This window comes from Mirounga leonina, unplaced genomic scaffold, assembly GCF_011800145.1.
Source record: "Mirounga leonina isolate KUSES-001 unplaced genomic scaffold, KU_Mleo_1.0 Mir_151, whole genome shotgun sequence".
Classification (NCBI taxonomy): domain Eukaryota; kingdom Metazoa; phylum Chordata; class Mammalia; order Carnivora; family Phocidae; genus Mirounga; species Mirounga leonina.
The window spans coordinates 42,024,127-42,041,913 of NW_023270377.1; the positions used below are offsets into that span (position 1 = coordinate 42,024,127).

The 17,787-nt window shown below is 39.7% G+C and overlaps 1 long non-coding RNA gene across 1 annotated transcript; it reads right to left on the minus strand.

Annotated features, from left to right (window-relative positions):
• Positions 1–3,864: 3,864 nt before the first annotated feature.
• On the minus strand, positions 3,865–16,588 carry LOC118011789. The gene is made up of 2 exons (XR_004679539.1): positions 16,477–16,588; positions 3,865–4,837 (listed from the first exon to the last, which is right to left on the minus strand). It is a non-coding gene; the product is annotated as an uncharacterized LOC118011789 (long non-coding RNA).
• Positions 16,589–17,787: the final 1,199 nt, after the last annotated feature.

Consider the following 17,787-nt stretch of genomic DNA (forward strand, 5'->3'; position numbering starts at 1 on the left):
CTCTGCAGCTAAGTCCACCGCCAGGCGAGGCACCGTTTGGTACGCGGCCTCGTGACCCTTAAAACAAGTCAGGGGGTCCGGCTCAAAAAACTTCTAAGGCTAGAGTTCAAGCCAAGGTTTTTCTTTTTCTCTGATCTCTTTATTCTCTGAATAGAAAGAATCTAACAGAACAGAAACCAAAACTTAAAATGATGCTAAAATAAAAATGCTGCTGGGCTAATGCAGTATTGATTATGCAAAAAAAAAAAAAAAAAAAGAAATCATTAGGATAGGGCCATCAGCTTCCATTAAATAAGCCTAAAATAAAGAGCTGGGGGATTAAAAAATTAAAAAAAAAATTTAAAGAAGAAAAGGAGGAAAAAAAAAAAGAAAAAGGCACATTTGCTTTTGGTGCCCCCTTCCAAAGCTCTGGTAATTATGCTCGTTGGAATATTTAGCATAATTAGTCCTTAGCTGCCCATTTCAGTTTTGCTCAAGATATAAATGTCAAGTCAAAGCTATTAAAAACCATGTTCTTGAGAAACAGATACCCAGAAGGAGAATTGCCCAGGTAGCAAATGCACTGCTGGAAATCACAAATGTCACTGAATATTTGTATTGTTCTGCTGGCTAGATGCACTAATTATTATAATTCTTTTATAGCATATAAACTCGGGACTGGTTGATAGCCACATAAAATTAATTTTTATGTTAATTAGCCTCTTGTCCAAGTGAAAGCTAACCAAAGTCACAAACTCTGCCCTGCCCATCCACTGGATAGGTTATTCTCTCTCAGAAAATTGGCCCGTATGCCTTAGGTCAGTATTTCCTATTAAGTGGCAGGGCTCTTCTTGGCCCTGAGCTACTGTAAACCAGGCATATGATTTACTGTCCATCATCTCAGATAAAAATAGATCTTTTTTTCCACAGGCAGCATGAGGATCACTGGCCAGAGTCAACAGAAAACACAGTCTGGTGTCACTGGCTGAGCGGAGGGCCCTTGTGCTGTTTTGCATTTATCACGGGCACTTCCTCTGGGGAAGATGAGAAATTCCCATGGGTGACAAAGAAGCAAATTTCTTCCCCTTTCAGAAGGAAGGCTACGGTTACCTCAGCAGCTGCCCGAGAAACTTTTATCTGAGCCCAGAGCTGGGGATGGAGACCAGAGCCCAATGAAGGAAACAGCTTGGAGAAAGGACTCGCATCCCAGGCGGTGGCAGGAAGAGGCTTTTTGGGAGCAGGAAGTGCACCACGGGTAGAGCCCTGGAAGTTAGAGACTAACAGAAATGTAAAGAGCTTCCCCCTCCACCTTTTACAGGTGAGGAGATGAGATCAAGGAGGGGATGAGACTTCCAAGATGTGCACCGGGTTGATGGCAAAGTTGATGTGATGCAGGCACAGGGCTCTTCTTATCTCATCCCAGTTCACCAAAGGAAGGAAGGATGAAGTTGGCTCTGGCCAGGCTGACAATCATGTGAACATGCCTATCGGTTTTTTGAGAGGGACATTTTGAAAAATATGGAAGCTTGGGAATAGGGTGCAAATGTGAGCATGAACAAACGCAGCTCTGTAAGTAGGAGAGCAGAAAACATGAGAACAGGCAGGCCACATGAGAAATCTGGCACATTTTCCAAATAGAGCTCAACTGCTTGGCTGTCTAATAATTTCTTTCAGTTCTTTGAAAGATTAAGTTCCACAAATCTTGTTTAACATGCAGATAATCTGCCCACCTTCAGGCTCACAAGTCATGGGTGACTCTAGGAGGTGACTGAACATAAAAGACACATGTTTTCTAGAATTGCCAAGGCATACTGCCCAAGCTCTGTAAGTGGGGCCCGGGGTCCTTGTCTGGTCACAAACCAATTAAGTTAAGTGCTACTGAAATTGCTTTTTATCATCTAGATAAGAAGCAGTTCACAAGTGAGATGCAAGGCTTGACATATAAAAGCTTATTCATAAGCCTGGGCCTAGTGACTTAATAGTCACACTAAGACCCATATAACATATTTGTGAGATGGAAATGAGCTGTCAAAGCATGAGAGGGCTCTGAGGATCACAGATATCAGAACTATGTAACAGCTCCTCACTCTCCATAAAATTGTTTGGAATTGCCAATGGCAGCTCTCTGATAATTCCACTGACGAACATGTCTGCTTACATCAAAGGAACTGAATCCAATCTGAATGGCTAGGCTGGTGCAAAAGGTGCTGGGCTACATCCCACGGCAAGGTCCAGCCTTAGCTGGACTAAAACACAAAATTGCCTCCAAGCAGGAACAACCAGCTGACTGTTGCTTTTATCTGTCTAAAAAATCTCCATTTCCTTTGAGGAATTGCTCTCCACACCCCTTGCCCATGTAGGGAACAATTCTGGTGGGTTCCTTCAGTGGTTATCTGAGCCCAGAGCTGGGGATGGAGACCAGAGCCCGACGAAGGAAACAGCTTGGAGAAAGGACTCGCATCCCAGGCGGAGGCAGGAAGACACTGGGGGAACCAGTGTCCCTGGTTCCCCCAGACATATAAATGGGTGATCATTCATTTTTCCAACAAATATTCATTGAACGTATTGTCTTGGCACTGGGGCTTATGCAGTGAGCAAGGCAGGCAAACTCTCTGCCTATGTAGAGCTTGAATTCTGCTGGAAGAGGCAGACAATTAGCACCCAGAGTAATAAGTAAATGATATACTTTCTACAGTGGTGAGTGGCAGGAAGAATATAAAGCAGGGTGGCAAATGGAGACTGCCTGTGAGACCCTAAAGAAGTGACAGTGGAGCAGAGACCTGGTCTGTAGGAAAGAGCCAGGTGTGGGAATTCCTGGGAAGGAACATGTGACCTGTGACGAGGCCCAACCAAACCTTCCCAGGTCACAGCAACTGGTCCAGGACGGGATACATGACACAAGCCAGGCCAATCAGGAATTTTCTATGTGAGGCCAAAGAGAGGGGCTTTGTCTTTTGGGTGACGGAGAGCCTGCCAAAACTCACCTTCTCTGACCAATGGAAAAGACTCACCTGAAGTCAGAGAGAACGAAGCCAAGAAAAGTGAGACCCTGATGCAATCACACCTGAAGCCAGACCCACCCTGGGGCAGACAAAGAAGGGCACCCATCAGACCCTCCTTTGAGAAAGGACTCTCTTTTTCATTTGTGGGAAATGTGCTTAGCTGTGGTGACTGTGTAGAGCCTCCAGCTACCAGCTTCCCTAGGGACCACCCAGCCCTCAGACTGAGGTCACACTTTTCTCAGGCGTCGGCTCTTGTCAGTGACTGGACCAGGTGGTGATAGCCACGGTCACACTCTTCTTGAGCGTCCCCAGGTACAAGGACCTAGTCCAGAAGTCCTCAGCACCCTGCAGTACCTTGGAGAATCACGGTGCACAGCTCAGGAGCTGCAGGCCTAACCATTTCTATCTGATGCAGGGCTCCTCCAACAGGCACTCTGTGCTCCAGAGCTCTGGGTTGGGCTAGCAGCTACTTTGTTAGATACACATTGCAGACTAAAGACTTCCCCTGCCCAAGCCTTCTTCCTCCTTCTCCTTTCACAGACATTATTACCCAGTAAGACTTTTGCATTTCTAACTCCATCTCCTCATCTGCTTCTGGGAGAAGCCAACCTACAACATATCTCTTGATTTTCAAAAGGCTGAGTTATCTGGAACAATTTAAGGGAACTTCATGAAATCCATTCCTGAGGTCACATTTAATGAACATATTCCAAAAACGATAGAACTGATAAGCTTCCCAGGTCAGATCTCCTTCCGCTGTAACCCATTACAGCAGTCTTAGTCATCTTTGCCAGCCCCCAGCTCACTGTTGGTCACAGGAGAAAGTAGTCAATAATCACTGATTGTATATTTGATGAATGAATCAATCATGTATAAAAATACACACAATATATGTCAGCATTTTAATCAGAGTCTTGAATAAAAGACAGCTACCATATGTTCCATCGTTCTCTTAAAATTCACCTGCATGTTCAAAAAGGTCTATCAATTATATTTTCCTCTCCAAAACTACATCATAAATTAGTAGCAAGATTTCTGGCAGAAAATAAGTATTTAGGGAGAATCTATTTCCCCACTAGGTGAGTGCATCATGACACTGAAGGCAGTTGATTTCATCAGTAAAATTAATAAGTAGATTGGATTTTCTTGTGTAGGAAACCCAAGTGAATTTCAAAATCCAGTCATTAGTGAATGAAACCAAGCTTGAAAACACGACTAGACAAGAGGTTATGTCTGTGCTCTGTAGTATCCATCCCCAGGCATTTCATTGCCATATTTAATACACATTACAATAAAGACTTAAAAAGTCTCAGCAAAAGAACACTTAATGAAGGCAAGCCCACCTTAGAACAGGATTTCCAAAGACAGAAGTGTTTCATTCTGTTTACTGGAGAACTAAAGCTATCATGGAGTTCTTGAAACATTTCCCCAAAAGTACTTCATGGTGTAAACTTATTTCTCTCAACCAGATTAGAAGTGAGGAGGGGATCAGTTTGATGTGGGTTTCCATACACACATTCTTGGCACTCCCCTTTCTCATGTGGAAGCGGCTTGCATCCTCTAATGGAGAGAGTCCTCGTCATAAGTCAGCCCAGCCTGCACTTCCATTAGTGCTAAATGCTCTTTTAAAGTAAAAGAAATACAGGAGATTCAGCCCTATATTTCCCCTCTCTTCAGGGCCTTCCCGGAAGGGGCGGCGGGGAGGTGGGGGGAGGGCAGAGGGTTGGTTGGGGAGGAGGAGCTCCCTGGACCATCCTGGCCTTATTTACTGCTTCAGTCATTTTTCATGCTCTTCCAGAAGCAACTATGCTGTCCAGCTCAGGTGTATCAGCAGATGCCCTGGGATTTCACACCTGCTGTGATGGAAGACATAAACACAAGTTAATTAAGTCTATTGTTCAAACAATTTGTTTCTTACTGAGGTTGACTCACTTGCAACTACTTCAGCACAATGGACCAATAGAAGGGTGCCCTTTACTTCCAGATGTGGTGCATTACACCTTCTGTGCTCTCCTCTTCGCCTCAGCTAGCTAGATATTGATGCCCTGGGCCCCTCAATGATTCCTCCCTTTATCCTCCTTCCTCTCACCATTGCACTTTCTGTAAGCAAGAAATAGACTTATTTTGTGTTGCACCATTGTGACTGTGGGGATGGTGATTAAAATAGCTAGTGGTACCTTAACTAAATGCATGAGAATGATCAAAATATCAAAGCCTACTGATTATTCCTGCCACAAATACGTATTGAGCCATACTGTATACCAGGCTCTGCACTAAGTCTGGGGGTTGGAAGATAAAGAACACAGATAGAATCCGACCCTTGCAGAGCTTACGCAGATGCCTCTTAGTTTTCAAATCGTCTTGTCTTCCTAACAGCATACGTTCTATTGAACTTCACTTGAAATCTCTGAATTAGGATAGCCATTTATTCTTGTTTCACACATATAGAAACTACAACCCAGACACGACATGGCACTGGAATAAGCCAAATCCAGATCTCCCTAACGGAACCATCTGCACAGCATGGTCTGTGGAACCACCAAGCAAAGTAGAACTGGCTTTTCCATGAATCCTACCAAGTCAAGAACAGAACAAAGCTCCCCAGCCACCTCTCAGACCTCAGCTGCTTACTCGGTGATACACTGCGGGTTTGATGCAAAAAATGAAAGTTATCGGATAAATAGAGATAATTTTTTAAGACACAAGACTCCGGGGTTTTCTCCTTTGACATCTCTTCCTATAACTTGAGGAAATAATTCATTTTAGAAATCATCTGCATCTACCCACTTGTTTTTGCAATAAAAAAAAATAGCCTATACGTGTGCCTGGGTGGCTCAGTCGGTTGAGTGTCTGCCTTTGGCTTAGGTCATGGTCCCAGGGTCCTGGGATCAGGCCCCGAGTTGGGCTCCTGCTCATCGGGGAGACTGCTTCTCCCTCTCCCCCTGCTCCTGCACTCTCTTCCTCTCTCTCTCTTAGGTAAATAAATAAAATCTTTTAAAAAACAGCCTATAAAAAGAAAGAAAGCATAACTAACTCAGACGAAGGTGAATTCAGATTTGTGATACCTGAAACTTAAATATTTTGGAGACTCTCTTTAAAGAAAAGAATATAAAATTACAAAAACGAATTTGGTAAAGGACCTCAATAGGGCTCTGGCAACTGAAAGACTGTCAGACCTAAGCTTCATTAGTTTTATGGCAAATCCGTATATAAGCCAGCTTTTTTTTTTAATCAGGTGAATAATTGAAAGGAGGATTGAGAATTTTCTAGATATAATCCCACTTTGATCCTTAGTTCAGTTAATTATTAATTGGTTGTCTCTAACCAGATGGAGCAACTATCCATCAAAACTGTGTTTTTGAGCTCCTATTTTCTGAACCATGTATCATGTTGTGTACTTCTGTTTTAAATATCTATTTATGCCTACTTATGTAAGAGAAGACAACATGATTTTTTAAGTGAAAACAGAAATACGGATATTGGAACACAAAATAATAATGATGGAAATCTTGTCAGAAATTTAGGAAACTTATGTTAGTCCTACTTGAAGAAAAATGCTATTCTTCTCACTGATTTCTTAGACCTATGGATAAACCCCCCATGCCACTGCATACGCGAATCCGTCAAGTACAGTAATTAGAAAATATGCTAATTTGGTCCCTGATCTTTACCCAGCCTCCCCAAAAAAGATTTTATTTAAAAAATGTCCCTTTTCCCATTTTCTGAGAATGAGTGACCTTATGCTTTGTTGACTGGGGAAAACTCAGTTGCCAAATGAAAATTGTCTACAGTGAACTGTCAGCTTCCAGCTCTTTAGACTGTAACCCAGGGAGCAATTAACAGGAACACATGGCTCATCTTCACCACCAGGGGGCTTGGGAAGCCCAGACCGCAAGTCTTAACCAGCTAATTATATCGCCATGAGTTATCCTCAGGACTCAATTTGTAACCCAGTTAGAGAACAGTCACATTTCCATAAGTTCCAGTGTAAATGTTGTCCTGTTAAACCCCTAACTAACAGCCATAAACTTGAGTTGATATTAACAAAACATTTCCTCCTAAGATCCTAAAATGTAAAGGGCTACTAAGATACTTATTTTCTGGGTCATCACTTTCAGTTTAGTTCAGGCAAAGTTTTATATATTAATAAATTACGTCCTCTTACCATGACCAAAAGTTCAAAACAATATGTCCTATACGATCAACATATAGGTAATCATTGTTATCACCCCATTGCAAAGAATCCAGGACCATATTTTCTCTCAAACAGCCAACACATGATGAACATGATTATTAATCTATAGTCACCTTAAAAGACAGACTACCTTTCCAGTCAATATACCAGAAAAACAGGTCCCAGACACTGAATAACTTGGGCTTGGTGTAAAAAAAATATCGCCACCTACTCAATATCTGAAGAAAGACCATGTACACTGAAAAGAATGATCTTCTTAAAGTTTCAAAAAGAAAGAATTCCATTAGCTAAACCATTTTTTCACACCATATTATAAAAGTTCACTTAAAATGTAAAAATTCACCTAAATGTATGAACTACAATGAATAAAATTCTTTGATGAAAACAAAAGCATAAAGTGTCATGACCTTGGGTTAGGCAGTGGTTTCTTAGATATGACACCAAAAGCACAAGCGACAAAAGAAAAACTTGATAAATTGAACATCATCAAAATTTAAAACTTTTATGCTTCAGAGGATGCCACCAAGAAAGTGAAAAGATAATGCACAAAGTGGGAAAATATATTTGCAAATCACATATCTGATAAGGGACTTGTATTCAGAATACATAAAAAAAAAAAAAACCGCTTGTAACTCAACAGTAAAAAACCAATTGACCCACCTGAAAAAATGGACAAAGGATTTAATAGATATTTCTCCAAAGAAAATATATAAATGTCCAAAAAGTACATGAAAAGATGCTTAACATGAGTAATCACTAGGGAAATGTAAATTAAAGCCACAATGGGATACTACTACTTCACACCCACTAGGATGACTAAAATGAAAAAGAGAATAGCAAGTATAGGAGAGGATATAGAGAAACTGGGACCTTCAAACACTGCTGATGGGATTGTAAAAAAGGTGCATCTTGGAAAACAGTTTGGTAGTTCCTCAAAAAGTAAAACATGGTCACCATATTAGCCAGCAATCCCGATCCTAGGTAGATACTCCAGAGAAACGAAAATACACGTCCTCACCAAAACTCATACAAGAAATGTTCGAAGCAACATTATTCACAGTGGTTGAAAAAGCAGAAACGACACAAATGTCTGTCCACTGAAAAATGTATGAACAAAATGCAGTGTATCCTGCAATGGAATATTATACAGCAATAAGAAGGAATCAAGGACTAATTTGTGCTACAACATGAATAAACCTTGAACGCATTATGCTGAGTGAAAGAAGCCAGACCAAAAAAAGAAAAAAACCCCCACATATTGTATTATTCCATTTGTATGAAATGTCCCAAATAAGCACATCCATAGTTACAGAAAGTAGATCACTAGTTGCCAGAGGCTGAGTGAATACTGGTGGGTGCGTGGCTTCTTCTGGGGATGGTGAAACTATCTTAATATTTAATGTGGTATTGGCTGCACAGCTTTGTGAAGATACTAAAAACTGTGGAATTTTACAGTTTAAAAGGGTGAATTTTATGGTATATAAACTATATCTCAATATTATATCTCAATAAACCTGCTATTTAAAAAAACAAAAACAAAAGCAAAAACTCACTCTGTTCAGGGAAGGTGGTGTTCCAGTCACGGATCTTCTTAGTCAAGGCAATGGACACCATGTTAGTGTGGTGTTACCAGCCACAATACCTTCCAGAACATTCTCTCTGCTCTGATTCTAAATGTAATTTGGCTTCCCATTTAGGGTTTTCTCACAGAAAATAAACGTGTTATCAGTGAAAGTGAGCATTTTACTCCCCTTTCATTCATATGTTTGACAAATATTTTGAGTCTCCTTTTTGCCGTGCGCTGAAATATACACATGATACAGAACAGTGAACAAGACAGAAGTCCCTCCCCTCCCTTCACAGCTCTCAGCTCTCAAAGTCTGGGGTTGGGAGGAGGGGTGTATAGTAAAGGAAAAAGCAAATAAGTAAACAATATTCTGCTTCATTATTTATTGTCTCACAAAACTTCTCTCCTTAACCAAACTCCTGCCCTGACCTCACATAATAATTCTTATATCTATTCTTTATAGCCCACTATAATTATCTAATACACACACACACATAAAATCCATTCAGATAATACTTGCAAGCACTTAGACTATGCCAGGCACATAATAAGTGCGAAGTGATTGTTGTTATTATTATTATTATCATTGTGATTTCCTCCTGAAGCAATGTTTGTGTTAATGGCGGTGTTCCCAATGAATATTATTTGAGGCCTCCGGTTGTCCGTCATCACAGAAAGCCAAGAAGGTGTCTGTCGGGACACTGGCTGTGTCTAAGGCAGGGGTTGAGGTGTTTATGCAAAGATCACCACTTTCTCCCCTGACTTAATTCTTTCAGGCCTGAATTTCAGGAACTTTAGCTTGTCTTTCCCCAATCTAGTTGATCTGCATCCTTGAGGGAACTTTCAAAGATACTGGACCCAAATCTGGGGAGATCCTAATGCAATAGGCCTGGGGGAAGTGTGCTCAGGTTACTTCTGCATGGTTGGGGAAAAGAGGGTTTAACAAAGGCAGGCCCTGAGAGAGCCCCTCCACATTCCTCCTGGGGACTCCAAGCTGAGGCTCACACACGGTATCTGCCAAGCCACATTATCCAAATCTTGTTATTCTCCACAGCGTTGCCGGAGGACAGACCATGCACGCCCTCTGCTCAGAAGAAAGGACCGCCAAGTTACCGTCATGCAGAGAAGTAGCCAGTGGCTTTCTAGCAGAAAAGGAAAACTCAGATCTCGACAGGCCTGCTCCATCCCAAAGAGATCGCATGCCCTGCCTATCGAGGGACCCAGGGAAAGGGGAGAGAGATACTGGACTGGGGCTTCACATTCACAAAGTAGACGATGGGTCTGTAGTTACACAGATGCACAGACAGGACTGACTACGTAAACCACAGTTTTTGTAACCCTGAGGGGGCATAATTTTTCTCTTAACACACCAGGAACATTTTTTAATGTCATTATTATAATAGCTAAGTTTCATTCTTTTTTCTAAGAAAATTATTATTCTTGTTCTTATTTGGGCATGGCTGTGCGATTTAGAGCAACTGCTCAGCCATTCTGAAATTCAGGTTCTTCATCGATAGAAATGGAAGCAATAATATTTGACCTCAGGAAGTTGTTATGAGGTTTAAATGAGGTACTTAATACATTGAACTGGCACATGATCAAGCCTCTAATTAGCTAGTAGTAATAGTGGTGGTGGCGGTAATTTTTGAAATAGTAGTAATATCAGTGATTGAGCCACATTATCCAGGTTCCGAATCGGTCAAGCTGATAGCCAGACCCCAAACTATAATGACCTCACCATGTCATGCCAATCAGTTGGCCAGCTTTTCCTTAAATATCTATGAGGAGTCCCTAGCTGAAGACTTCAACACCTTCTATATAAAAATGAAGACTAATGGGGCACCTGGGTGGCTCAGTCGTTAAGCGTCTGCCTTCAGCTCAGGTCATGATCCCAGGGTCCTGGGATCGAGCCCCGCGTCAGGCTCCCTGCTCGGTGGGAAGCCTGCTTCTCCCTCTTCCACTCCCCCTGCTTGTGTTTCCTCTCTCACTGTGTCTCTCTCTGTCAGAAAATAAAAAATCTAAAAAAAAAAAAAAGAAGAAGAAGACTGATGTCAGTTCTTCACAAAGAAGATTTCTAGGTAATCTTTTTCTAGGCATAAGATACAGATATATCATAGATGGATGGATGGATAGATGACAGATAGGTGATAGATATCAACAGTAGCATATTAAAAATATCTATCAAAAATTTATTTATCATTAAAATTATTAATCATTTGGAAGCTTTGGATTTTATCATGTCAAAACTTTTACTCATTCATTTCTCCAACAAATATTTACTGAATGCTGATTACATACCAGACATTTTGCTGGATATAGGGGATTCAGTAGTGAGCAAAACTAAGCATGCTCCCTGCCCTCATAAACCTTCAGATATGGAACATCCTGGATATACCAGCAGGCTTACCAAACACATCTAAGCAGGTGATCTCCAGGACACATTTCTTTCTCAGGGTATACATCCTTTATGTTCCTTCAAGAAATAGCATCACACGACTACTTGTCCTAATTCTCCAGGGTATAAATCCCTCTAAGAGGAAACATTCCATACTTTGGAGATCACATGGAGATGGAGTTTTGCTGGGTGTTGTACATCACTACCCTGCAGCGGGAAATTTATGAAAAGATGTTCTGGGTCACACTTTTAGTGTCAATAGACATTTATGAGGTCACCCTCACTCCCGAAGAGGGAATGTTCCCATTAGTATGTCTGAGAAGTGTTCTGTATTCAGGGGAATACATTTACCTACAAAAAAGCATATCAGTCCCCAAAGTAGATTTTCCATGATGGCACCATGCTAATTACTCAGAATGACTTGCCCTTAGTGAACATATTGTAATAAAATGATAAATTTCCTCAGGCTGACATTTATCATTTCCATATCCTGGTCATGGACCTCACTGAATTTCCTCAATCAACTCTACCAAACAAGTAGAATTAGATTCACAATGTTTGAAAAAGCATCATGATTACAGTCATCGTTTAGAAGAAAATGAGTAAAAGACTGATCAAAAATAAATAAATTCAAAAGCAATAAAAAAAATTAAATCCCCAAATCCAATCTCCAGCCAATCCAAAAGATAATTCAACCTAAACAAAGAGAGAGCATTTAAAAAGTTTTAACTCTGGGGCGCCTCCGTGGCTCAGTTGGTTAAGCGACTGCCTTCGGCTCAGGTCATGATCCTGGAGTCCCGGGATTGAGTCCCGCATCGGGCTCCCTGCTCAGCGGGGAGTCTGCTTCTGCCTCTGACCCTCCTCCCTCTCATGCTCTCTGTCTTTCATTCTCTCTCTCTCAAATAAATAAATAAAATCTTTAAAAAAAAAAAGTTTTAACTCTGATTTCAGTTCAAATCAAGGGAGAGAAGATTAGGAAAAAATAAATGTTCAGTTAAAGCAATTGGGGTATATTTGTTAAGATTACATAATTCCTAAATAAGCACAAAGCCCTGATTGAGGGCCTAATTGCTCCTCATGCCTGCACTAGATCATCACTAAATTCTCCTTTGTCAAAATCTCTGGTGAAAACACTAGAGTCTTAAGGAAAAAATCTAGGGGAAATGAAGGAACTATTTAGTACTGAGTGATTTTACTTTAAAAGAAATCTCCATGTGAACTCTTAAAAAGACAGTCTGAATCCTGTCAACACAAATATGTGCTCTATAAGCCATTAGTCTGTGTTATTTGAAAGCACTTAATTTTCATCATGCCATTTGAACTTTTTATCCATTTAGCCACAATCTCAGTAAGGCTGATAATTATTAGACCAAACATAAAGATAAATGTACTTTCGCAACTCAAGAACGCTACATCTGAAACAAGTGATGTACTTTAGGTTGGCTAATTGAATTTAAATTAAAAAAGAAAAGAATGGAAAAGGGAAAAAAAGCAACTTCTTTTTCAACTGAACAAATTTAATTTTGCTCTTCCAAATTTTTATTTAAATTCCAGTTAGTTAACATACAGTGTAATATTAGTTTCAGGTGTAGAATTTAGTGATTCATCACTTACATACAACACCCAGTGCTCATCACAATTGCCCTCCTTAATACCCATCACCCATTTAACCCATTCTCCCCTCTCCCCCGCCACCACCCACCTCGCCTCCAGCAACCCTCAGTTTGTTCTCTGTAGTTAAGAGTCTGATTCTTGGTTTGCCTCTCTCCCCCCACCCCAAACCATGTTCATTTGTTTTGTTTCTTGAATCCCACATATGAGTGAAATCATATGGTATTTGTCTTTCTCTGACTGACTTATTTCGCTTAGCATAATACTCTCTAGGTCCATCCACATCCTCACAAATGGCAAGATTTCATTCTTTTTTATGGCTGAGTAACAGTCCATTATGTATATGTGTATACACACACACACACATACATCTTCTTTATCAATTCATCAGTCAATGGACATTTGGGCTCTTTCCATAGTTTGGCTATTACTGATAATGCTGCTATAAACATCAGGGTGCATATATCCTTTCAAATCAGTATTTTTGTATCTTTTTGGTAAATACCTAGTAGTGCAATTGCTGGATCGTAGAGTAGTTCTATTTAAGGAACCTCCATACTGTTTTCCAGAGTGGCTGCACCAGCTTGCATTCCCACCAACAGTGCAAGAGGGTTCCCCTTTCTCTGCATCCTCGCCAACATCTGTTTTTCCTATGCTGTTCATTTTAACCATTCTGACTGGTGTGAGGTGGTTTGTAGTTTTGATTTGTATTTCCCTGATGACAAGTGATGTTGAGCATGTTTTCATGTGTCTGTTGGCCATCTGTATGTCTTCTTTGGAAAAATGTCTATTCATGTCTTCTGTCCATTTTTTAACCAGATTATTTGTTTTTTGGGTGTTGAGTTTGGTAAGTTCTTTATATATTTTGGATACTAACCCTTTATCAGATATGTCATTTGCAAATATCTTCTCCCATCCCCTAGGATGCCTTTGAGTTTTGTTGATTGTTTCCTTCACTGTACAGCAGTTTTTATTTTGATGAAGTCCCAATAGTTTATATTTGCTTTTTTTCCCCTACGTCAGGAGACATATCTAGTAAGAAGTTGCTACGGCCTATGTCATAGAGGTTACTGCCTGTGCTCTCCTCTAAGATTTTGACGATTTCCTGTATCACATTTAGGTCTCTAATCCATTTTTAATTTATTTTTGTGTATGGTATAAGAAAGTGGTCCAGCTTCATTATTTTGCATGTATGAAGCAACTAACTTTTTGCATTTGATTTTGGGTTTTCATTTTAACATGCAATGTAGAGATTTAAACACCAGAGGGCAGTGTGTGAATGAAAACAAAGTTCAATTACTATTCATCCAATTCAACTCATTTACTTAGTACATCAAAGAAAAATCTTAATTTTAAGTTCTTTTCCCCAAAGACATTTTATGTCATTTCATGCTTCAGAAATTAAAAGTAGAGGTTGATAGAAATGTGAATCATGAGACCAACTAATCAAGTTAATTTGAATCATAATGGAAATTAGAAAGATTAATTTCATAAGCAATCATTAATAATAGAAGCTCTCATGTACGAATAATCAAAGCTTTAAGTATTGTATGGTAATTAATTCATTACTATGAGCTGCATATTTTAAAATAACTCAAATTTTCTTTGCTTTGATGTACTTATTAATAACAATCCTGAGGGAAGAAAAGCTAAAAGGTTTCTTTAGAAAAGTTTGTTCTATGTGTCTTTAAATGGGCAAGAGAGAAAGATGAAGTGAATGATACAATAAACAGGCTTGCTCCTTGTTAACTGGCCTTCAACCATGGACAAAGTCAATTGTCAGCCTTTTATGAAAGGAGAGAATTGTGCTCCTGATGAAGAGATGGCTTAAGGAGGAGGATTAATTATATTATTTATTGTCCAATAGTGAAACTAGTATTTTGTATATGCTTCCTTTCATTTAAAAAATTCATTTGATCTGGGGCTTGATTTAGAAAGTGGTCTAGTATGCACTTCCCATTGACCACAGCATATGTTACAAAATCAGCTTGATAGTTTTCTCATTCGCAATGCCCCTACAATTTTCCCATATTCAAATTCACAAATTCCCATATTCAAATACATAAAACACTGGGTATTATGGGTTATTCATGTAAAAATCAAGGCACAAATATACTTGGAATGTACTCTTAAACATTACTTCTTATCTTTAGGAATATTTTAGTATTGTCATAAAAGAGTTGTGAAAAGTGTTATATAGTTCCTTAGTGATCATGTGAGCTCTGGAATATAATGTATTCCTATCGTATGTTAAAATATTTTATATATAAAAACCTCCTTATGGATAAATAGACCTGACCTTGTTTTCTAACATTTTCTCCCTCCATTTTGATGAGTTTTCTGGGTGATCTGGATTTGCCCTGGTCTCGATGACACTTGACTACAATATGTGACTTCTGTCATGCTAACTATAGCCATTCCTTCCGCCAACAAGGATTTGTCGAGTATCCACCATATTTTAGTCACCCTTTCTGGTTCTGGAGATTTCAGGGCAAATAAGACTAGGTGCAGGGAAGAGTTCTAAGCAGATGCTTGCAAAGGCTCTGTATTTCTGAGAGTCTAGAAGGAGCCTATCCTGACTGACCCACTGAAGTAAATGAAGGAGAAAGTGACAGAAACGGTCAGGTAACATAGGGTCTTGGCAGGCCAGGTAAGGGGCTTGGAATTTTTTTCTAACTGCAATGATTCGACTGGATTTATCTTTTTCAAGTATCATGTTGTCAAGAAGGCAAGCTGGGTGGCCATTGCAAAGGTAAGACTGATAGGACTAGGATGGTAATGGGGAGAGAGGGAAGCAGATAGATTTAGGATATATTTGAGCGTTAGAGGTGACAGGGACTTCTGGTGGACAGGCCATGGTGTGTGAGGGAGAGAGCAGAGTCAAAGATGGCTCCTGGGTTTTCAGCCAAGAAACCTGGTGATGGAGAATCTTGGATGAGAAGCAGGTTTGTTGAGGAGGAAGCATTATTGTTTCGGCCATGATAAATTTGAGGCAATTAATAAATATTCAAGTAGAAAAATTGACTCGGCAGTTGGATAAAGGAATCTGAAGCTCAAAGAAGGGGTTGGGGCTAGATAGCTATATATATACTTGTGAAACTTAATAACTAATGGGAGGAGAGAGAAATTAAGCAAATAGTATAAACAAGAGGTCTTCTGGAAAAGACAATGCAACAGAAGAACCATATTTAAATGAAGGATTCAAGACAGCCTCTTTGGGAGCGGAAGGCTCTGAAGACTGTGATTTCTTTCAGTGTCATATTAAAGGGTTAAAGATCTTAGATTACAGACACGACCTTTACCTATAAAATGATAATTGCCTAGGGAAATAGATCCATAATTACATGCACTTTCTAATCTGTAGCAGCACCCAAGACCACTTTCCTACCAACTACAAAGATTATCCCTCATAAATATTATATGGAGCATATGCTCCCACAATGGGTTATGACCAAAGACCTAAGCCCTTGTTGTCAATTCTTTTATTTTTCTCTTATTTATAACTCTTTGTAGAAGAAAGGGGGGGAAGAGCATCAATGAATAAGGAATGAAATATATCGAAGTAGCCCGTATCATATGCCTTCCCTTTCCCTCCTATACCTCTCGAAATTCCAAGTTTTCTTTTCCACTCTGAATACCCATTATTATCATAAGTTAAAACCAATATGTCAAACCTCATTTCCCAATTTCTCTTCCTCTCTTTGGGAGACTTAAGCAAAGCTCTTACCCAGTAGATGTCAGTGGTAGCAGGTAACAGGATTCTCATGTGGCAGGAATTACAAAAGAACAACTTGTTAAACTTCAGCTGCCACATAATTTATTATCAGGATTTTTTTATCCACTTCCTCTGGAATAAGAAGTCGTCCTCTAGGAAAAAAAGAATATTTCAAATAATAGTTCATATTTCCCCTTTAAGCTCCAATCTTGATGAAACTCAGACTGCCATTTTCAAACTAAAAAAGTTCCTCCTCACCTAGAAATTAATGAATGAACACACACACAAAAATACATAAACATGCATACATACCACTAAATAGTATATATGTATTTTTAGGTTTTAGTTTATGCTATTCCTAGAAGCTGTCACAAAGGAACTAGTTGAACAACAGAAATACTGGGTATGTGGTTGTTCTTACAGTTATTCTTACAGTATATTATTCTTACAGAGTTGATTGAAGCAACTAGTTTGTCACCTCAAATTCTAGCAAAGCTACTTAGATGCTTTCTATCTGGTACTCAAATACTTTTTTCATTCATCTCAATTTGTTTTTCATTCATAAACATTAGTTTCTAAGCCATAAAATTTGACTATAATTTCTTCTTTTCTGTGTCCTTGGATGAAACCCTAGCTCTGGACCAGCTCACTTCCCACCCAGGCTCTCCTAGCACCACTTGATCTCCAGCCTCCAGACCCTTCCTGATGCAATCCTTCCTGCCCTGCTCCATCAGATCACACTCGCTCAGTTACCACTTTGATTACGTCACTCCCCTATTCGAACATGTTGATTGTTCACTATGTGCCCATGAAGTCCAAATTCCTAACGTGATGCCAACTGACACATCTCTCACACACTGTCCAGCTAAGCCCAGTGACGACAGGGCTGCACCTTTTTCGAGAAGGACTCTCCCTCCAGTTTTGTTAAAGTATGAGGCTTCCTTTAAGGCACAACTGAAATGTCATCTTCAAGATTATCTTCCAAGCCATCGAATCTTTAAAACTCTCTTGCGTTCTCTGTAGCTATGAGTAGATGGCCCACAAAATGCCACTTATTACAGGTCATGTACCCTTGTATTGTAGATGCTATATTTGCAAAGGTTTTGGTTTCTGAGTGTTTGGTTTTTGTGGGTTTTTTTTTGGGGGGGGGTGGGGTTTTGTGTTTTTTTAAGAACTATAGAATGTAAGGCCTTTGAAGGCAGCCTGTCTTTCTCACTCTGTACCCAAGCATACAATTGATGGTCAATGAATATTTGTTGACCTGAATTATTAAGATTATCTGAAACTTTAGTAGTGACATTAATTTCACCCTGATCCAAAGAA